Source organism: Carcharodon carcharias, chromosome 2 (assembly GCF_017639515.1).
Source record: "Carcharodon carcharias isolate sCarCar2 chromosome 2, sCarCar2.pri, whole genome shotgun sequence".
NCBI lineage: Eukaryota > Metazoa > Chordata > Chondrichthyes > Lamniformes > Lamnidae > Carcharodon > Carcharodon carcharias.
The window spans coordinates 9,281,981-9,305,193 of record NC_054468.1 but is presented as its reverse complement, the minus strand read 5'-3'; the positions used below and the strand labels follow the sequence as shown (position 1 = coordinate 9,305,193).

Sequence of the window (23,213 nt, the reverse complement as noted above, 5' to 3'; positions counted from 1 at the left end):
GTTCACAGATGTCCTTTAGGGAAGGAAACTTGCCATCCTTACCTGGGTCTGGGCCTGTATGTGACTCCAGTGCCCCCCCCCCCGACCCCCAGCAATGCAATTGCCTCTTAAATTCTCCTCAGCTGAATCAAGCACTCAGAATTTGTAGTAAAAGGCCCATTGCCACCTTCTCGGAGGAAATAAGGGAGAATGCCAACAATTGCCGGCAATGCCCACACACGAGAATGTGTAAATCAGATCTTATCACAAACAAGGCCTCAGTGGCCTGCATCTAACATGGTGACTGAGGAAGGAGATTACACCACAGCAACAACCTGCATTTATATAGCGCTTTTAACATGGCGGAACAGCCCAAGGTGCTTCACAGGGATGTCATCAAGCAGCATCAATGGAGGGGAGGGAGGTAGGCAGGCAGAGAGGGGAGGGAGGTAGACAGGCAGAGAGGGGAGGGAGGTAGACAGGCAGAGAGGGGAGGGAGGTAGACAGGCAGAGAGGGGAGGGAGGTAGACAGGCAGAGAGGGGAGGGAGGGAGACAGGCAGAGAGGGGAGGGAGGTAGACAGGCAGAGAGGGGAGGGAGGTAGGCAGGCAGAGAGGGGAGGGAGGTAGGCAGGCAGAGAGGGGAGGGAGGTAGACAGGCAGAGAGGGGAGGGAGGTAGACAGGCAGAGAGGGGAGGGAGGTAGACAGGCAGAGAGGGGAGGGAGGTAGGCAGGCAGAGAGGGGAGGGAGGTAGGCAGGCAGAGAGGGGAGGGAGGTAGACAGGCAGAGAGGGGAGGGAGGTAGACAAGCAGAGAGGGGAGGGAGGTAGACAGGCAGAGAGGGGAGGGAGGTAGGCAGGCAGAGAGGGGAGGGAGGTAGGCAGGCAGAGAGGGGAGGGAGGTAGACAGGCAGAGAGGGGAGGGAGGTAGACAGGCAGAGAGGGGAGGGAGGTAGACAGGCAGAGAGGGGAGGGAGGTAGACAGGCAGAGAGGGGAGGGAGGTAGACAGGCAGAGAGGGGAGGGAGGTAGGCAGGCAGAGAGGGGAGGGAGGTAGACAGGCAGAGAGGGGAGGGAGGTAGACAGGCAGAGAGGGGAGGGAGGTAGACAGGCAGAGAGGGGAGGGAGGTAGACAGGCAGAGAGGGGAGGGAGGTAGACAGGCAGAGAGGGGAGGGAGGTAGGCAGGCAGAGAGGGGAGGGAGGTAGGCAGGCAGAGAGGGGAGGGAGGTAGACAGGCAGAGAGGGGAGGGAGCTAGACAGGCAGAGAGGGGAGGGAGGTAGACAGGCAGAGAGGGGAGGGAGGTAGGCAGGCAGAGAGGGGAGGGAGGTAGACAGGCAGAGAGGGGAGGGAGGTAGGCAGGCAGAGAGGGGAGGGAGGTAGGCAGGCAGAGAGGGGAGGGAGGTGGACAGGCAGAGAGGGGAGGGAGGTAGGCAGGCAGAGAGGGGAGGGAGGTAGACAGGCAGAGAGGGGAGGGAGGTAGACAGGCAGAGAGGGGAGGGAGGTAGGCAGGCAGAGAGGGGAGGGAGGTAGACAGGCAGAGAGGGGAGGGAGGTAGACAGGCAGAGAGGGGAGGGAGGTAGACAGGCAGAGAGGGGAGGGAGGTAGGCAGGCAGAGAGGGGAGGGAGGTAGACAGGCAGAGAGGGGAGGGAGGTAGGCAGGCAGAGAGGGGAGGGAGGTAGGCAGGCAGAGAGGGGAGGGAGGTAGACAGGCAGAGAGGGGAGGGAGGTAGACAGGCAGAGAGGTTTGGGGGGGATCCCTGAGCTTAAGGCACGGCCACCAATGGTGGAGCGATTGAAATCAGGAATAGCGAAGATGCAAGGTTTGGAGGAGTATGGGGATCTTGGAGGGTTGTGGGGTTGGAGGAGGTTACAGAGATAGGGAGGGGTGAGATCATGGAGGGATTCAGAAACAAGGATGAGAATTTTGAAATTGAGGTGCTGCTGGGAGCTGGCGTAGGTCAGCAAGTGCCAGGGTGATAGGTGAACAGCATTGGAATCCAGATTGAGAGTGATGGTGTCACTGCAATTTAACTCTATCCCTTTCTCCTGGCGTAGTATTGCTGCATTCTTTGGAGAAACCTGAATGCTGGAAATGGTGTTCCTTCAGCAGATCATGATGTTCATTGTGACCGAGTTTGCTGGACCTTGGTTGGTTCCTTGTCCCGCCTCCTGCCTAGACTTCTTCCTTCCAGTGGGGGGCAGGAGGTCCAAACTCTTCTCACTCAAAGCTGGCCAATTTCACGGAGACGTGAAGGCTTTGTCATGAGTAGCAACTAAACTTCCTTCCTTCTATGACAACTCTTGGACTTGTGAAAACCCCATTTAAATTTAAAACACCATCCTGACTGAGGAGCAGTTGCTAAGGAAGCTTTTTGTGATTCCTTTATGTCCCAGCTGTCGTCCTTTGCAAGTTGGATTTTTTCTTGCTAACATTGTGCAATGCCCAGTAAAGCTCCCACAGGACAGATAGTCTCTGTGGCTGTTATTCTGCAGGATTTAAATCCTTTCGAAAACCCCGGATAAAACTCGAAGCTGGCAGGAGGATAATCCCCCTGCTAAAAACTGGATACTAGTTCTCGCCATGCATCAAAAAGGTAGGAGGGGAGAGAGTCATTCCTGTGCCAGAGCTGGGCTGGGTTTGAGGGTGGGAGGGTCTATAGGGAAGCCGTGCCCCTCTTTGCAAGTCAGTGTTGTCCGATGTGGGTGAGGCTACAGGTTTAGCCAGTTGCTGCACTGCAGATCCTTGGCTAAGTTAAAAGCTTTCAGCAGCTCGCCTGGTTTCTCTGTGAAAATCATTCAGACTGTAACAGGAACTTGAGCTCCACTTCTCTCTGTTTACTTTGTTCAGTCTGGGATTCGAATGTAGACCATGGAGTCATGAGCTCAATTTCCAGAGGTTAGTGTTAATCTCTCTCTCTCTCTCTCTCTCTCTCTCGCGCACATGCTCTCTTTCTCTCTCTCACTCACTGACAGAGCTGTTTATTGCACTTTGCATTCGAAGGCTGCCATTCAGTTCTGGAGCCTCTGAATCTACTGGACCTGTTATTTTAAACTGTCTTGTTCACAGCTGCAGCTTCTGGGCATGTCTTGGCCTGATCAGACCCCTATCTTGGACTCAGCCCATTTTGTGGTTTGAAAAGTTTGTTGCGATTCTTCTGAAACTTTTGTTTAGCAAAATGTCAATTTTGGATGATGGAACATTTTCAAACACATGCACCCAATGTCCCCATCAAACACTCCCAGGACAGGTACAGCATGGGGTTAGATACAGAGTAAAGCTCCCTCTACACTGTCCCCATCAAACACTCCCAGGACAGGTACAGCACGGGGTTAGATACAGAGTAAAGCTCCCTCTACACTGTCCCCATCAAACACTCCCAGGACAGGTACAGCACGAGGTTAGATACAGAGTAAAGCTCTCTCTACACTGTCCCCGTCAAACACTCCCAGGACAGGTACAGCACGGGGTTAGATACAGAGTAAAGCTCCCTCTACACTGTCCCCATCAAACACTCCCAGGACAGGTACAGCACGAGGTTAGATACAGAGTAAAGCTCCCTCTACACTGCCCCCATCAAACACTCCCAGGACAGGTACAGCACGGGGTTAGATACAGAGTAAAGCTCCCTCTACACTGTCCCCATCAAACACTCCCAGGGCAGGTACAGCACGGGGTTAGATACAGAGTAAAGCTCCCTCTACATGTCCCCATCAAACACTCCCAGGACAGGTACAGCACAGTGTTAGATACAGAGTAAATCTCCCTCTACACTGTCCCCATCAAACACTCCCAGGACAGGTACAGCACAGTGTTAGATACAGAGTAAATCTCCCTCTACACTGTCCCCATCAAACACTCCCAGGACAGGTACAGCACGGGGTTAGATACAGAGTAAAGCTCCCTCTACACCGTCCCCCATCAAACACTCCCAGGACAGGTACAGCACGGGGTTAGATACAGAGTAAAGCTCTCTCTACACCGTCCCCATCAAACCCTCCCAGGACAGGTGCAGCACGGGGTTAGATACAGAGTAAATCTCCCTCTACACTGTCCCCATCAAACACTCCCAGGACAGGTACAGCACGGGGTTAGATACAGAGTAAAGCTCCCTCTACACTGTCCCCATCAAACACTCCCAGGACAGGTACAGCACGGGGTTAGATACAGAGTAAAGCTCTCTCTACACCGTCCCCATCAAACCCTCCCAGGACAGGTGCAGCACGGGGTTAGATACAGAGTAAATCTCCCTCTACACTGTCCCCATCAAACACTCCCAGGACAGGTACAGCACGGGGTTAGATACAGAGTAAAACTCCCTCTACACTGTCCCCATCAAACACTCCCAGGGCAGGTACAGCACGGGGTTAGATACAGAGTAAACTCCCTCGACACTATCCCCATCAAACACTCCCAGGACAGGTACAGCACGGGGTTAGATACAGAGTAAAGCTCCCTCTACACTGTCCCCATCAAACACTCCCAGGACAGGTACAGCACGGGGTTAGATACAGAGTAAAGCTCCCTCTACACTGTCCCCATCAAACACTCCCAGGACAGGTACAGCACGGGGTTAGATACAGAGTAAAGCTCTCTCTACACTGTCCCCATCAAACACTCCCAGGACAGGTACAGCATGGGGTTAGATACAGAGTAAAGCTCCCTCTACACTGTCCCCATCAAACACTCCCAGGACAGGTACAGCACGGGGTTAGATACAGAGTAAAGCTCCCTCTACACCGTCCCCATCAAACACTCCCAGGACAGGTACAGCACGGGGTTAGATACAGAGTAAAGCTCCATCTATACTGTCCCCATCAAACACTCCCAGGACACGTACTGCACAGGGTTAGATACAGAGTAAACTCCCTCTACACTGTCCCCATCAAACACTCCCAGGACACGTACTGCACAGGGTTAGATACAGAGTAAATCTCCCTCTACACTGTAAACAAAAACAGAATTACCTGGAAAAACTCAGCAGGTCTGGCAGCATTGTCGGAGAAGAAAAGAGTTGACGTTTCGAGTCCTCATGACCCTTCCACATGACCCTGGTGGGGTGGGGGGGAGGGGGGGGGGGGGGGGGGGGGGTGGCGGTGGTGGGGGGGGGTGGGGAGAGAAGTCGAGGGGGGTGATGTGGTTGTAGGGACAAGCAAGCAGTGATAGGAGCAGATAATCAAAAGATGTCACAGACAAAAGAACAAAAGAACACAGAGGTGTTGAAGTTGGTGATATTATCTAAATGAATGTGCTAATTAAGAATGGATGGTAGGGCACTCAAGGTACAGCTCTAGTGGGGGTGGGGTGGAAAGACTAGCAGGGCATAAAAGATTTAAAAATAATGGAAATAGGTGTGAAAAGAAAAATCTATATAAATTATTGGAAAAAACAAAAGGAAGGGGGAAGAAACAGAAAGGTGTTGGGATGGAGGAGGGAGTTCATGATCTAAAGTTGTTGAATTCAATATTCAGTCTGGAAGGCTGTAAAGTGTCTAGTCAGAAGATGAGCTCCTGTTCCTTGAGTTTGCGTTGGGCTTCACTGGAACAATGCAGCAAGCCAAGGACAGACACATGGGCAAGAGAGCAGGGTGGAGTGTTAAAATGGCAAGCGACAGGGAGGTTTGGGTCATTCTTGCGGACAGACCGCAGGTGTTCTGCAAAGCGGTCACCCAGTTTACGTTTGGTCTCTCCAATGTAGAGGAGACCGCATTGGGAGCTATGAATGCAGTAGACGAAGTTGGGGGAAATGCAAGTGAAATGCTGCTTCACTTGAAAGGAGTGTTTGGGCCCTTGGATGGTGAGGAGAGAGGAAGTGAAAGGGCAGGTGTTGCATCTTTTGTGTGGGCATGGGGAGGTGCCATAGATGGGGGTTGAGGAGTAGGGGGTGATGGAGGAGTGGACCAGGGTGATCCGAAGGGAACGATCCCTACGGAATGTCGCCGTGGGGGTTGAAGGGAAGCTGTGTTTGGTGGTGGCATCATGCTGGAGTTTGCGGAAATGGTGGAGGAGATCCTTTGGATGCAGAGGCCGGTTGGGTGATAAGTGAGGACAAGGGGGACCCTATCATGTTTCTGGGAGGGAGGAGAAGGCGTGAGGGCGGATGCGCAGGAGACGGGCCGGACACGGTTGAGGGCCCTGTCAATGACCGTGGGTGGAAAACCTTGGTTAAGGAAGAAGGAGGACATGTCAGAGGAACTGTTTTTGAAGGTAACATCAGAACAGATGCAACGGAGGTGAAGGAACTGAGAGAATGGGATGGAGTCCTTACAGGAAGCGGGGTGTGAGGAGCCGTAGTCGAGGTAGCTGTGGGAGTCGGTAGGCTTGTAACGGGTATTGGTGGACAGTCTATCACCAGAGATTGAGACAGAGAAGTCAAGGAAGGGAAGGGAAATGTCAGAGATGGACCATGTGAAAATGATGGAGGGGTGGAGATTGGAAGCAAAATTAATAAATTTTTCCAAGTCCCGACAAGAGCATGAAGCAGCACCGAAGTAATCATCGATGTACCGGAGAAAGAGTTGTGGAAGGGGGCCGGAGTAGGACAGGAACAAGAAATGTTCCACATACCCCATAAAGAGACAGGCATAGCTGGGGCCCATGCAGGTACCCATAGCCACACCTTTTATTTGGAGGAAGTGAGAGGAGTTAAAGGAGAAATTGTACAGTGTGAGATCAAGTTCAGCCAGACGGAGGAGAGTAGTGGTGGATGGGGATTGTTCGGGCCTCTGTTCGAGGAAGAAGCTAAGGGCCCTCAGGCCATCCTGGTGGGGGATGGAGGTGTAGAGGGATTGGACGTCCATGGTGAAGAAGAAGCGGTTGGAGCCAGGGAACTGGAAATTGTTGATGTGACGTAAGGTGTCAGAAGAATCACGGATGTAGGTGGGAAGGGACTGGGCAAGGGGAGAGAGAAGGGAGTCAAGATAACGAGAAATGAGTTTTGTGGGGCAGGAACAGGCTGACACGATCGGTCTACCGGGACAGTTCTGTTTGTGGATTTTGGGTAGGAGGTAGAAGCGGGCCATCTGAGGTTGGGCGACTATCAGGTTGGAAACTGTGGGAGGAAGATCTCCAGAGGAGTTGAGGTCAGTGACAGTCCTGGAAACAATGGTTTGATGTTCAGTGGTGGGGTCATGGTCCAGGGAGAGGTAGGAGGAAGTGTCTGCGAGTTGATGCTCAGCCTCTGCGAGGTAGAGGTCAGTGTGCCTGACAACAACAGCACCACCCTTGTCTGCGGGTTTGATGACAATGTTGGGGTTGGACCTGAGAGAATGGAGTGCAGTAAGTTCAGAGAGAGATAGGTTAGAATGGGTGAGAGGAGCAGAGAAATTGAGACGACTAATGTCGCGCCGACAGTTCTCAATGAAAAGATCAAGAGAAGGTAAGAATCCAGAGGGAGGGGTCCAATGGAGGGACAATATTGGAGGTGGGTGAAAGGATCTGTTGAACGGGGAGAGGACTCCTGCCCAAAGCGAGCACGGAGACGAAGACGGCGGAAGAAGAGTTCAGCATCGTGCTGAGCCCGAAATTCATTGAGATGAGGGCGTAAGTCCTTTGCTGAGCACTGAACGTTCAGCGTCGGAGAGGGGAAGGTCAAGGGGTATAGTGAATACATGGCCGGGGCTGGGATTGGAAGATGGGGTGGGGACGGAGGGACAGGCAGGGGTGGAGTGTCCTAGATGGGTGTTGGTGTCGATGAGTTGTTGGAGCTGCCTCTACACTGTCCCCATCAAACACTCCCAGGGCAGATACAGCACAGGGTTAGATACAGAGTAAAGCTCCCTCTACACCGTCCCCATCAAACACTCCCAGGACAGGTACAGCACGGGGTTAGATACAGAGTAAAGCTCCCTCTACACTGTCCCCATCAAACACTCCCAGGACAGATACAGCACGGGGTTAGATACAGAGTAAAGCTCCCTCTACACCGTCCCCATCAAACACTCCCAGGACAGGTACAGCATGAGGTTAGATACAGAGTAAAGCTCCCTCTACATGTCCCCATCAAACACTCCCAGGACAGGTACAGCACGGGGTTAGATACAGAGTAAAGCTCCCTCTACACTGTCCCCATCAAACACTCCCAGGACAGGTACAGCACGGGGTTAGATACAGAGTAAAGCTCCCTCTACACCGTCCCCATCAAACACTCCCAGGACAGGTGCAGCACGGGGTTAGATACAGAGTAAAGCTCCCTCTACACCGTCCCCATCAAACACTCCCAGGACAGGTACAGCACGGGGTTAGATACAGAGTAAAGCTCCCTCTACACTGCCTCAGGGACTTGCACAATTAATCCAGACTGACACTCCCAGTGATGTACTGTGGGAGTATTGTACTGTTCTGTCTTTCAGATGAAACAATTAACATAGCTGTCTGACCTCTCAGGTTGGTGTAAAGATCCCATTGACACTGTTGCATTGAAGAACAGGGGTGACCTCTCGCCCATTGTCCTGTTCCAATATTTAGCCCCCAACCAACATCACTCAAAACAAATAAATGAACTGCTCATTTATCTAATTTCTTGTCTCTGGGAGTTGGGTGATCCAAAACGAGGGGGTCAAAGGTACAAAAATAAATGTACACAATTTAGAGCAGATGGCTGTCGAAATATATTCACACAGAGAATGTTGAAAGAGTGTGGAAATCATTCCCACGGTTACTGGCTGAGGCAGAAACACAGTCGAACTTCAAGATTAAAATCAATCATTCAATGTTACAGCACAGAGGGAGGCTATTCAGCCCATCATGCCTGTGCTGGTTGTTTGAAATACCTATTTGATTAATCTCACTGTCCCTTCTCTTTCCCCATTGCCCCATGGAATCAGGCTAACTTGCCTCAACCAATTTCCCGGTCAGGAATTACACTGGACATAATAGGCGACAAAATTTGATACGTTGAAGTGGAGAAGATATTTTTATAATTGGGAAAGTACACAGCAGGAGGCCGTCAGTATTAGACAGTAATAAATCCAATAGGAAACTCAGGAGAAACGTCTTTGCTCAGCGAGGGGTTAGAATGCCGAACTTGCTATCATGTTGAGCAGTTGAGGTGAATAGAATAGAAACATTTAATGAGAAGCTGAATAAACACCCGAGGGAATAAGGAACAGGGGGATAAGCTGGTGGGGTGGGGGGGTGGGGTGGTGGTGGTGAGATGAAGTATGGTGGAAGGAGGGTCATGTGGAGCATAAACACCAGCATGGGGCAGTTGGGATAAATGGCCTGTTTCAGTGCTGCAACTCAATGTTACTCGGTTGTATTGGTGGCTGAATGAAATGGGTTGACAGGATATGGGGAACAAGGCAGGTAAGTGTGACTGGAACCACTTGCTCATGTGGAGGGTCAAGGCAGTCACAGACTGGGTGGACTGAATGGCCTGTTTTCATGTTGCAACTTGAATATTTCAGCATGCATGTTTTGTAGCACTTGGGGCTGCTAAAATTTGTCAGTCATGTTAGACCAAGAGAACAGTTACTGGACTTCAGCATAATCTGTGTCATGCTGCAGTGAGTAACTCACCTCCTGACTCCCCAAAGACTGTCCACATCTACAAGACACAAGAGACAAATACTCTCCACTTGCCTGGATGAGTGCAACCCCAACACCCAAGATGCTTGACACCACCCAGGACAAAGCAGTCCACTTGATTGGCACCCCATCCACAAACATTCACTCCCTCCACCACCGATGCACAGTAGCAGCAGTGTGTACCATCTACAAGATGCACTGCAGAAACTCACCAAAGCTCCTTAGACAGCACCTTCCAAACCGAAAACCACTACCACCCAGAAGGACAAGGGCAGCAGACACATGGGAACATCACCACCTGGAAGTTCCCCTCCAAGACACTCACCATCCTGACTTGGAAATATATCACTGTTCCTTCACTGTCGTTGGGTCAAAATCCTTCAACTCCCTCCCTAACAGCATTGTGGGTGTACCTACACCACAGAGACTGCAGCGGTTCAAGAAGGCAGCTCACCACCACCTTCTCAAGGGGCAATTAGGGGTGGGCAATAAATGCTGGACCAGCCAGCGAAGTCCACATCCTGTAAAATGAATTAAAAATATCTCTGGTGTGAAGGAGGTTGCTCTGCTTTCCTAGGTCTCAGGTACCGTGAGGTTGACAGGATTGGATCGAGCTGACTGTGAGCCAAGCTGTTTATGGCAGAGTGACCTCTGGTTTATTGCGATGTCGTTGTTGATTTGTTAGATTGTTAGCAGTGGACAAAAGGAAGGTATTTTTTTCAGAGCGGTGGCTGTTTGGTTCAGTGTTACCTGGAGTACAAAACTATTTCAACAGGCTTAGTTTTTGAAACAGGAATTTCACAATAAGGCTCAAATAGAAACATCAACCACGATTTTGACCTCACTTGACCAATGACTATGTTTCATTTATATAGCGCCTTTAACACAGCAAATATCTCCCAAGGCATATCCCAGGGGCATCATCAGACAACATTTGGCACTGAGTTACATAAGAGTACATATTAGCACAGGTGATCAAAAACTTGTTCAAAGAGGTAGGTTTTAAGGAATGACTTCAAGAGGAGTGAGGTAGCAAATTGGAGAGGTTTAGGGAGTAAATTCATTTTATTCTTTGGGATGTGGGCGTCACTGGCTGGGCCACCATTTATTGCCCATCCCTAATTGCCCTTGAGAAGGAAGCAGTGAGCAACGTTCTTGAACCACTGCAGTCAATGTGGTGTAGGTACACCCACAGTGCTGTTAGGGAGGGAGTTCCCAGCAACAGTGAAGGAATATCTATTTAGTTCCAAGTCAGGTTGTTGTGTGGTTTGGAGAGGAACTTGAAGGTGAAATATGCAAGTTACCATGCATCTGCTGCCCTTGTCCTGTTAGGTGATAAGAGGTCACGGGTTTGGAAAGTGCTGTTGAAGGAGCCTTGGTGAATTCCTGCAGTGCACCGTGTAGATGGTACACACTACCGCTCCTGTGTGTTGGTGGTGGAGGGAGTGAATGTTTAAAGTGGTGGATGGTGCACTGATCAAACCACTCCACCACTGTAAACAAACCACCCACACGTCATTACGATGCAGCAGCTTCTGTTTGCTACTCTGTGAACTTCCTGATTGTCCAAGACTTTGGAACTACTTCAACCTCCAATGATAAGGAGAAGGGTAATAACTGGCTAGCGAAACACACCTCCCAAGACACACTGAGGAACATTGCTAGCATTACAAGCAGTGCTGAGTGTATATTATTCTTTTTCAAATTTCTCTGCTCCCAATTGCTCGAGGCAGTGGATCCTGACTGGCCTTTCACTGACCCCACAACAGGGACAGGTGCCAACATTTGGCCAATGATCAGTGTGTCTGGGGAGGGGATGCAGGAGCGGGGAGGCTCGGTCTGGGTGAGTCTATGCTATAAAAGCTATTGCTTCAGACACAGTTGCCTGATAAGCGTGTAGTTTAATGAGCATATTTTTGAGGTAACTTCATAGCTTGGGATTTTTACAACCTCACCAGGCCACTTGTCAAACTAAATAAACACTTTCAGGTTACAGCCAAACTGTTGTTCAAAATGAGACTGTGATCGAACCTGACCTGTGTCACAGGCTCTGATAAACCGTCCTAACAACATGCAGATTGCATTTTCTTTACATTAACAATAAGGACTTGATACACAGCCTGTTCAAGCATCAGCAGAACCACCTTCTCTCCCTCACTCAGGCTCTCCATCCTTTCCTTCCTGTGTCTCATGTTCTCTCTGTGGAATCATTGAATGACACAGCACAGAAGGAGGCCATTCGGCCCATTGTGTCTCTGCCATTGTTGTAAAAACCCAGCCAGCCGGTTCTTCGACATGCTATAGGGAAAGAAACCTGCTATCCTTACCTTGCCTGGACTTCTATGTAAGTCCAGTCCCCACACTAATGTGGATGAATCTTAACTGCTCAATGGCCTAGTAAACCACTCATTTCCATCAAACTGCTTCAAAGAATAACAAGAATGAAGCACCACAGGGACTGCAGCGGCCCAAGAAGGCAGCTCACCAGCACTTTCTCAAGGGCAATTAGGGTTGGGTATAAAGGCTGGCCCAGCCAGTGATGCCCATGAGTGGCTCTATTTCAGAATGACTGCCTCCGATTAGTGAAGGAAGCTGCCACCAGGGACCTTTACCATTAAACGAGGACAGGAAGAACGATCAGAGTCATTAATTTAATGGCCAATTAATGCCAGCACTTAAGATTACTCAATGACTGCAGTGCTGGTGTGTGACTGCCCATGAAGGAGTGTTGCCTCAACTTTCACATGAATATTCCACCTATTGCTGCTTATCTCTGACAGCACAGTTATCCCCCAACATGCCCTGGCTAAATAGGTATGCAAGAACACAGGAGGCCATTCAGCCCCTTGAATGCTGGAACAAGTTTGTTCAGACCATGGGTAGTCAGTATCCTAACTCTACCATGGCTTGACTCCTGTCTTGGCTTCATATCCTTTAATACCCCTGACTAGCAAAAATCTATTGATGTCAGATTTCAAATTATTAACGGAACCCCAGGATTTTTGAGATCTATCCTTGATCCCTTTTGAATTCTCATCTATCCCCTGCCAATCAGCAACATCATGCATAAACACAACGTGAGTTTCCACATGTATGCTAACAACACCCAGTGCTATCACACTACAATGTCTCTCCACCCCTCCACTCCCTGTGATTATCAGGCTGCTCATCTGACATGAGCAGGAATTTCCTCCAACTAAACATTGAGGAGACTTCAGTTCCGGCCACAAAATCCATTCTCCAGCCACCAATTACATTCTTTTTCCTGCTCACTGTCTAAGGCTGAACCAGACCATTTGCAAACTTGGTGTCTTACCTTTCTCTGTGATTCCAATGATGTATTCATGACTTCTCTAAGACTGCCACGGCTCATCAGCTGCTGAAACCATCATCCATGCCTTTGTTAGCTCCAGACTCGACTATTCCAACACTCTCCTGGCCGGCTTCCCAACTTGCACCTCCTGTAAATTTGAGCTCATCCAAAACCCTGCGACCCATTTCCTAACTTGCAGCACATGCCGTTCACCCTGTGCTCACTGACCAATATGGGCTCCTGGTCCAGCAACACTTTGATTTCAAAATTCTCATCCTTGTTTTCAAATCCCTCCATGGCCTCGCTCCCCTCCATCGTTGTGACTTCCTCCAGCCTCAAACACACCCGCCATCTCTGCTCTCCTCCAACTCTGGCCTCTTGGGAATCCCTGATTTTAACCATCCCACCATTGGTGGCTGTACCCTATATTCTGGAATTCTCTCCCTAAACCTTTCCTCTTCTCCACCTCTCTCTCCTTTAAGACAATCCTTCAAACCTACCTCTTTGACCAAGCTTTTGGTCACTTGTCCTCATGTGGCTTGATGTCAATTTTTCTTTAACTGTGCTCCCGTGAGGCACCTTGGGAGACTTTACTATGTTAAAGGCGCTATATAAATGTAAGTTCCTGTTGCTGTTACAAGGTCTTCCATAGTTGAGCACCTGTCCCAGCTCGTGTATATGTATATTGAACCTTCAGGTGTTTGCAGCTGAACTATGGTGCAAACTTGGCAATGTTCATACTTGCTGTGCATAAAGAAGAGAAAGTAGATGGTAGAATGCAAAAAGAAAGAACTTGCATATCTATAGCACCTTTAACAGCCTCAAGGCACCCCAAAGTGCTTCATCACAAATTAAATATTTCTTTTGAAGTGTGGCAACTGTTGTAATGTAGGAAAAACATCAACCAGATTGCACACAGCAAGCTCCCACAAAAAGCAATGCAATAAGGTTATTGTGGAAAATAAAAGCTCATAGTATATGGGGTAACATATTAGCATGGATAGAAGATTGGCTGGCTAACAGGAAGCAGAGAGTAGGCATAAATGGGTCTTTTTCAGCTTGGTAAGATGTAACGAGTGGTGAGCCACAGGGATCAGTGCTGGGGCCTCAACTGTTTATAATTTATATAAACGACTTGGATGAAGGGGTGGATGGGATGGTTGCCAAATTTGCTGATGACACAAAGATAGGCAGGAAAGTAAGTGGTGAAGAGGACATAAAGAGGCAACAAAAAGATATAGATAGATTAAGTGACTGGGCAAAGAAAACCTCCAAATGGAGTATAATGTAGGAAAATGTCCATTTTGGCAGGAAGAATAAAAGTAAAGCATATTATCTAAACGGTGAGAGATTGCAGAGCTCTGAGATGCAGAGGGATCTGGGTGTCCTAGTGCATGAATCACAAAAGGTTAGTATACAGGTACAGCAGGTAACTAGGAAAGCTAATAGAATGTTATCATTTATTGTGAAGGGAATTGAATACTAAAGTAGGGAGATTATGCTTCAGCTATAAAGAGCACTAGTGAGACCACCTTTGGAGTACTGTGTACAGTATTGGTCACCTTATTTGAGGAAGGATGTAAACGTGTTGAAGCAGTTCAGAGAAGCTTTACTAGACTAATACCAGGGATGGGCAGCTTGTTTTATGAGGAAAGGCTGGACAGGCTGGGCTTGTATCCACTGGAGTTGAGGAAAGTAAGAGGTGACTTGACTGAAACATGTAAGACCCTGAGGGGTCTTGACAGGGTGAGTATGGAGAGGATGTTTCCTCTTGTGGGAGAATCTAGAACTAGGGGACACAGTTTAAAAATAAGGGCTCGGTCATTTAAAACAAAGGTGAGGTAAAAAATTTTCTCTCAGAGGGCAGTAAGTCTTTGGAACTCTCTTCCTGAAAAGGTGGTGGAAGCAGAGCCTTTGAATAGTTTTAAGGCAGATATGGATAGATTCTTGGTAGCCAAGGAGGTGATAGGTTATCGGGGTAGGAGGAATGCAGATTTGAGATTACTATCAGATCAGCCATGATCTTATTAAATAGTGAGCAGGCTCGATGGGCCGAATGGCCTACTCGTCGTGTTCCTTGCTTGTATGTTCGTATAATGATTAGATCTTTTAATTAGTTAAGATGTTGGCTGAAGGTTAAACATTGGTCCAAAAGACCAGACTTACCTTCACTGCTTTTTTCCCATAGTTGCCATGGGATCTTATGCATCCACCTGAAAAGATGGATGGGGCCTTGGTTTAGCATCTCACCCCAAAGACGGCACCTCCGACATTGCAGCATTCCCACAGAACTGCACTGGGAGTGTAGTCTGGAATTTCTGGTCAAGTGCTGGAGTAGAGGTCTGATGGAAATGGATGAATCAGGATGGCATTCCTGAAATTCCGGCCGTCCACTTTCCTAGAACTTTAATGACTCCAGAGGTGCCTCCCAAAACATTCCCAAAAACCAGCAGCCAATTGCACAGAGAGTTTGCAACACTGGACAGGAGCAGCAGCTGGACAGCAATAGGTGGGAGAGGCCTCAGTAAATGTCTCTCCTGAGCTGGATTTCAGTGAAATAGAACTGTGGGCATTTTTAAGCTTCACACTGTACACACGTGAATTGTGAATCACCCAGATATGCATAAAACTTTATCATCCTGAAACTGAGCTGTGGCTAGAGATAGTTCTTTGAGCTGAAAAGCACAGGACAATAGCAGTCTGCACTGTGCAACACTGGGGTATAGTACAGGGCAATAGCATTCTGCACTGTGTAACACTGGGGTATAGTACAGGGCAATAACGGTCTGCACTGTGTAACATGGGGTACAGTACAGGACAATAGCGGTCTGCACTGTGTAACACTGGGGTGCAGTACAGGGCAATGGCAATCTGTACTGTGTAACACTGGGGTGCAGTACAGGGCAATGGCAGTCTGCACTGTGTAACACTGGGGTGCAGTACAGGGCAATGGCAGTCTGTACTGTGTAACACTGGGGTGCAGTACAGGGCAATGGCAGTCTGTACTGTGTAACACTGGGGTGCAGTACAGGGCAATGGCAGTCTGTACTGTGTAACACTGGGGTGCAGTACAGGGCAATAGCAGTCTGTACTGTGTAACACTGGGGTGCAGTACAGGGCAATGGCAGTCTGTACTGTGTAACACTGGGGTGCAGTACAGGGCAATGGCAGTCTGTACTGTGTAACACTGGGGTTCAGTACAGGGCAATGGCAGTCTGTACTGTGTAACACTGGGGTGCAGTACAGATGTGGACAGGCCTGTCGCTCAGATATGCCTATTCAGAATGATGTAAATGACCCTATGATGCTATTTGCAGAGGGGTCACAGTGTGTCCCAACCAACACTTCTCCTTCAGCCAACCTCTAACCTAAATGCTGTCTGTGGTACAAAAATAAAAAATGCTGGAAAAACTCAGCAGGCCTGACAGCACCTGTGGAGGGGAAGACAGAGTTAATATTTCGAGTCCGTATGACGCTTGTTCAGAATTAAAGAGGAATAAGAAGTGAGGTGAAATATAAGCTGTTTGAGGGCGATGGGACAGGTGAAGCTGGATAGAGGGCCAGTGATAGATGGAGGCAAAGGAGAGATTGCAAAAGATGTCATAAGCAAAAGGACAAAGCGGTGTTGACAGTGGTGATATTAGCTAAAGGATGTGCTCATGGTGACATTAAGGGTGGAAAGCAGGATGAGTAAGTGACAGCTGGCCCTTGTGGAGGTGGTGGGAGGGGAAAGGATCGAAATAGGCTGAAATGTAGAGATAAAACAATGGATGGAAATACATTTTAAAATAATCATAGAAATAGGTGGGAACAGACTATATATAAAAAATGTATAATAATTAATAATTAATTACAGTCAACACCCTTTTATCCTTTTGTTTATGACATCTTTTGCAATCTCTCTTTTGACTCCACCTATCACTGGCCCTCTATCCAGCTCCACCTGTCCCATCCTCCTTAAACAGCTTATATTTCCCCACATTTCTTATTCCTCTTTAGCTCTGATGAAGAGTCATACGGACTCAAAAGGTTAACTCTGTCTTCTTTTCCACAGATGCTGTCAGACCTGCTGAGTTTTTCCAGCAATTTTTGTTTTTGTTTCAGATTTCCAGCATCTGCAGTATTTTGCTTTTTGTTCTTTGTGGGAGCTTGCTGTGCCTATATTGGCTGCCTTGTTTCTCTGTATTGGATCAATGAATGCACTTCAATAGTAGTCCATGGGCTGTAAAATGCTTTGGGACATTCTGAGATAGGTATGGATGCTCGAAAAATGCAAGTTTCCATTATAAATGAAGGTTACTTTGGTAAGGATGGAGAGATGAATGGGTTAATGAAGAAGGAATCTGTGGGGACTTGCTGGAGGTAATTGCTTTGTTTGATTCGCTAAATCATAATGTGACTTGACCCATTGAGTCCTCTTTCCAGTGAACTAACTGTGTGACTGAGCCCGAAAGGTGATCTGAACTGAGGTCTGTTCGTTTTGCCCCTGTGCTATCAATAACGGGCTAATGAAATTCAGGCTCGGAGCCAGATGGTATTTAAAGTTGTTCACATGTTGACCCCTGTCACTGCTCCGGGCCCATCAATTCCACGTTGCTTGTTGCTTGCTGTTCTTCCTTCACTTTGCAATTCCCCTTTGGAGAACAGTGGGAAGTAAAGAGAGAACGTGCATTTCTATAGCACCTTTCACATGCTCACGACATTCCAGAGCATTTTATTGCCAATGCAGTGCTTTTGAGGTGCGGTCACTGTTGTAGTCTAGGAAACACGGTGGATTATCAGTGCAGAGCAAGCTCCCACCCACAACAGTGTAACTAAGGGCCAGTTAATTTGTTTTAGTGATGCTAGTTGGGGATAAGTATCGGCAAAGGACAACTGGGAGACTTCCCCCACTGCTCTCCACAGTGACACCATGGGATCTGTTACACCCACCCGAGAACGCGGATAAGTGGGCAAAGGCGAATAAATGTGTTTGAAGTGGAAATCACCCATGATCTGGTGGAAAAAAAACTGGTTAATGCTGATTGGTCACCTTCTGTGGGAAACATGGTCATTATAGATCCCAGAGCCTCAGGGAATAGCATGTGACTGTGAGAAATGTTGATGATCCTGGGTCCTTTTTCTCTGGAAGTTGTGGATTGAGAAGGGATAAGCCAGCAGTGTTTATAGTTATGAAATGTTTGGACCTATAAGCTTTTCAGACATGTAGGAGATGAAAACCTTGTATCCCTAAGCACCTTTCCCCAAAGGACTTTTTGAAACGCAGTCACTGTTGTAATGCAAGAAACACGGCAGGCAGTTTGCGCACAGCAAGATTCCATAAGCAGCAATTTGAAAAGGACCCAATTATCTGTTTTTGTGACGTTGATTGAGGGATGAATACTGGTCAGGCCACTGTGGGAGAAATTCCACACTCATCCTTATATGGTTTCGTCTGATCTTTTACCTCTACCTGAGAGGGCAAAAGGGGCATCAGCGTAACATCTCCTCCAAAAGACAGCACCTCTGACAGTGCAGCACTCCCTCAGCACTGCACTGAGGGGTGTCAGCCTGGATTTGGTGCTCAAGCCTCTGGAGGGGGCTTGAACCTGTAGCCTTCTGACGGAGTTGTGAGAGTGTGGCCTACAGACACTAACAGAATCAAACAGTGGGAGTCATATTTATAAATTAAGGACTACAGAAAGGAAACTTGGAAACAGAGGAGGAACCTTTTTTTCACTAAAAGGATTTTGAGAACAGGTTGTCAGAGACTGGGTAGTGAAATGGGAATCGTTAATGGGTTTCAAGAAGGAACCAGGCAGATTCTGGTCAATAAGTGGGATTCAGTGTTATCAGGAGTTCACCAAGGAAATACGTTAAATTTTGACGAGATCGATGTCATGGTCTTCGGCCCCTGTTACAAATTCGACTACTCCAAAGCTCTTCTGGCCGGCTGCCTGTATCCCAATTCACACCAAGTCCCCCTCCAATTACCCACTGTGCTCACTGACTTACATTAGCTCCAGGGCCTGTAAAGCTTTGATTTTAAAATTCATATTTTTGTTTTCAAATCCATCTCTCCCGAACTCTGTAATCTCCTCCAGCCCCACAACCCTGCCAGATATCTGCACTCTCCTAACGCTGGCTTCTTGCTCTCACTGACTTTAATCGTTCCAGCGTTGGTGGCCAGCGTTTCAGCTACTGGGCTCTGGAACTCTCTACTTAAAACTCTCTCTCTCTATTCCTCTCTCTCCTTCTTCCAGATGCACTTTCAAACCTACATCTTTGACCAAAAACTTTTAATCACCTGTCCTGATGGGTCCTTATTATATTCAAGCTGAGCCCAATAGGTTTTTTGGACACTGAGGGAGTCAAGGGATATGGAGTAGGAGAGGAAAGTGGAGTCATGTATAAGCTTAGTAATGACCTTGCTGAATGATGGGTCAGGCTCAAAACAGCCTCATGGTCTTCTCCTGTTCCTATATCTTATCAAGTTATGTGGCCCTGTGTCAAATTGTGTCTGATAATGCTCTCGTCTTGCACCTTGGGGCATTTTAATACATTAAAGGTGCAATAGGAATGCAAGTTGTTGTTAATGTGGTTGGGTGGGGTACTTGGCCCCAAGGGCATCTCCTGGACACAGTCCAGGGTCTAAACAATCAGAGCCCATTGGAGTTCTGCTGAAGGAGGAGAACTTAGAAAGTATTTGGGGATTAGGGAATCACAGAATCTTTACAGTGCAGAAGAAGGCCATTCGGCCCATCGAGCCTGCACTGGCTCTCTGAAAGAGCAATTCACCTAGCCCCAATCCCCTGCCTTATCTCTGTAACCTTGCACATTCTTTCTTTTCAATAGCAACCCGATTCCCTTTCGAACACCTTGATCGAACCTGCCTCCACCACCCTCTCAAGAAGTTCATTCCGGACTCCAATCACCCACTGGGTGAAAAAAAAAAATCCCTCACATCCCATGTACTTCTTTTGCCAATTGTTTTGAAGCTGTGCCCTCTTGGCTCTTGATGCTCTCTTGAACGGGAACAGTTTCTCACTGTTTACCCTGGCCATATCCCTCGGGATCTGGAATACCTCTATCAAATCTCCTCTCAGCCTTCTCTTCTCCAAGGGTAAGAAGGAAACGAATGAGTGTTTACATGGTTTATTGAACTGAGGAGCTGATTGGAGAAATTAAAGAAAGCTTTTGGCATACTGGCCTTCATAAATCAAAGTATTGAGTTTAGGAGTTGGGATGTTATGGCAAGGTTGTATAAGACATTGGTGAGGCCAACTTTGGAGTATTGTGTGCAGTTCTGGTCGCCTAACTACAGGAAGGATATCAGTAAGTTTGAGAGAGTGCAGAGAAGATTTACTAGGATGTTGCTGGGTCTTAAGGAGTTGAGTTACATGGAAAGATTAAACAGGTTAGGACTTTATTCCTTGGAGCGTAGAAGAATGAGGGGTGATATGATAAAAGTTTACAAAATTATGAGGGGTATAGACAGAGTAAATGCGAGTAGGCTCTTTCCACTTAGATTAGGAGAGATAAACATGAGAGGACATGGCTTTAGGGTGAAAGGAGAAAGGTTTAGGGGGAACATTAGGGGGAACTTCTTCACTCAGAGAGTGGTGAGAGTGTGGAATGAACTACCATCTGAAGTGGTAATTGTGGGCTCACTCTTAAGTTTTAAGAATAAATTGGATAGATACATGGATGGGAGAGGTCTGGAGGGTTATGGACTAGGTGCAGGTCAATGGGACTAGCGGAATAATATTTCGGCACAGTCTAGAAGGGCCAAATGGCCTGTTTTCTGTGCTGTAGTGTTCTATGGTTCCATGGTTCTATGATTCACAATGGAGGACGCAACGAGTGAGAAGTAGAATAAAATCAGGGAAATGTGAATTTTTGTTGCTATCGAGCTGGAGAGTTGATTATAGCACATTGAATATTTTCATTCCGATCTAAACTTGTTTAAAGGCTACACTATCTACGCCATCTCGGATTAGCCTGGTACAGCCAGGTACGGCTGATTACTGTTAACTGCAACTAAATTAGCTCTTGGGCAAAACTGCTTTATATCAAACAAGGAAACCTACAATCTTCCCATCAACCCATAAATGTTTAGAGAGAACAGAGTTGCATTTTTACAGCACCTCTCATAACCACAGGACATCCCAAAGCTCTTCAGAGCCAGTGAAAGAGTTTTTGCGGTGTAGCTGCTGTTGTGATGTAGAATAATGCAGCAATCAATTTGTGCACAGCAAGCTCCCACAAGCAGCAATAATAACCAGATAATCTCTTTTTATTGATGTTGGCTGGGGGATAAATAGAAGGCCCCAGGACACTGGGGAGAACTCCCTTGCTCTTCAAAATAGTGGTCATGGGATTTTGTTTTTGTTATATCCACCTGAGAGGCAGGCGAGGCCTCGGTTTATCATTTCATGTGGAAGACAGTGCCAGTGTAGATAATGTAATCAAATCGCTGGAGCAGTTACAGCATCCTGACTCAGCGGTGAGTGCTATTCGCTGAGAGAAGGAGACAATGCACCAAATCCTCCGAGGTAATTGCAGTAATCAACATCAGATTGCCACTCCTCTTCAGCATTCTTACCCAGCGCCGGAGCTCCACATGTATGGTGGGACTTCTGAACAGTGCGTCTTCAGAACTGCCTGTCCTTGGAGTCCTTCCTTGTAGCACAGGGTCGGCTGTGGAAGCCAAGCCCTGTCCCCTTTTTAACAGCACAAGCTGCCGTGTTCCAATGGACCTACATTCACTAGCTTTGCAACATTTAAATGGCTTCTTAGTGTGTGAGTGAATGAGTGTGAATGTGTTCAGTGGGTATGGTGCCAGCTGGATAAGATGGGCAGGGTGGGTAGGGTGGTAGGTGGCCAGAATGGTGAGGTTGGGTTGGGGGTGAGTTGGAGGGTCGGTGGGAAGAGTTGGAGGGTCGGGGGAGGGGTTGGAGGGTTGGGAGTCAGTTGGCAGTGGAGTGTTCAGTTATATAGCTCAGTTGTATAGTTACCCAGGAGTTGGACATGGGGCTGGGTATTATGGGATGGAGGAGGCAGGAGGGAATGGACCCACCAGCAGGAAGGTTGCCAGGAAGGTGACTCTCTCCATTCTAACCTCCAATCCGCCCTGCAGCCATAACACATTGCGGGCGGGCTAAGCTGGTGGAGAGTGGGACTTCTGCCCCTCACCGGGGAGGAGGTCCTGCTTAGGGAGCTGCCGGCCAATCGGAAATCTCCGACTCTAATTCCGATTTGGAGACTTTCTCGGATGGTGCCAGGGAGCTGGGGAATTGCCATCGGAAGTTCAAAGTTTCTGGGCAATTCCCACGAGTCCTTGCTTTGGGACTTCTGACGGGTCCTTTAGCACATCTTGGTGGGTAGGTCCGTTCTGGTAGGGACATAGGATATAGGAGCAGGAGGAGGCCATTTGGCCCATCATGCCGACTCCTCCATTCGAATAGATCATGGCCAGTCATGTTCCTCTGCGCCATTTTTCTCCCCCAATCCCCATATTCCTTGATGTCATTAGTCTCCAGAAATCTATCGATTTCTGTATTGAACTTGCTCAGTGATTGAGCAATTCCAAAGGTTCACCACCCCCTGAGTGAAGAAATTCCTCCCCATCTCAGTGTTAAGTGGGCTGCCTCTTATTCAGAGACTGTGTCCCCTGGTTTGAAACTCACCAGCCAGGGAAAACATCCTATTCACATCTAACATGTCACATCCTGCAAGAGTTTTGTAAGTTTCAATGAAATCATCTCTCATTCTTTGAAACTCTAGAGAATACAGGCCCAGTCCCCTCACCTTGCTTCATAAGACAATCCCACCGTCCCAGGAATCAGTCTGGTGAACTTCTGTTGCTCTCCGTCTATGGCAAGTACATCCTCCCTTAGATAAGGAGACCAAAACTGTACACGGTACTCCAGGTGCATCTCACCAGCTATTCTGGTGGGATTTGAACTAATGCCCCCAGAGCATTAGTCTGGGCTTCTGAATTACTAGCCCAGTGACATTACAGCAACGTCACCATCTCCCCCTCCATTGCTGCCATTTTCCTCATGGATCGAGTATAAACTCCCAACTCTTAATAACTCCCTAAATAGTAAACTGTACCTTCCTCACTAAATGGCACATAATCCATTGACGGCAGTGAAATACAAGTCCCTGTTAATTTTATAAACAACGCTGAAACATCAGTTATGAATTTAACAGGAATATAGTGTGACAGTCCTCTTCACTGTAATAACACACTGCTTTAGACAGAGAACATCCAAAATCATTGTGTAATTGACGATAAACAGCGCCTTTCACAAGCTCAGAATGTCGCAAAGTGTTTCAGCCGCTAAAGTACTTCAGAAGTGTAAAATACTGCAGCCGCTGGAGATTTCAAACCAAACAAAAAGTGATGGCAAA

General features: G+C 47.9%; 1 protein-coding gene across 3 annotated transcripts in view; it reads left to right on the top strand.

Moving 5' to 3' along the window:
- Positions 1–2,424: 2,424 nt before the first annotated feature.
- The window catches only part of LOC121274091 (phospholipase D1-like), a 139,934-nt gene continuing 119,145 nt past the window's right edge, over positions 2,425–23,213 (top strand). For 2 of the 3 annotated variants that reach the window (XM_041181262.1, XM_041181248.1), the window contains exon 1: positions 2,663–2,873. The gene's annotated coding sequence lies outside the window, so the exon portion shown is untranslated. Of the gene's footprint in view, positions 2,572–2,662; positions 2,874–23,213 lie in introns of those variants that run through there. The other variant, XM_041181255.1, reaches the window with a different exon arrangement.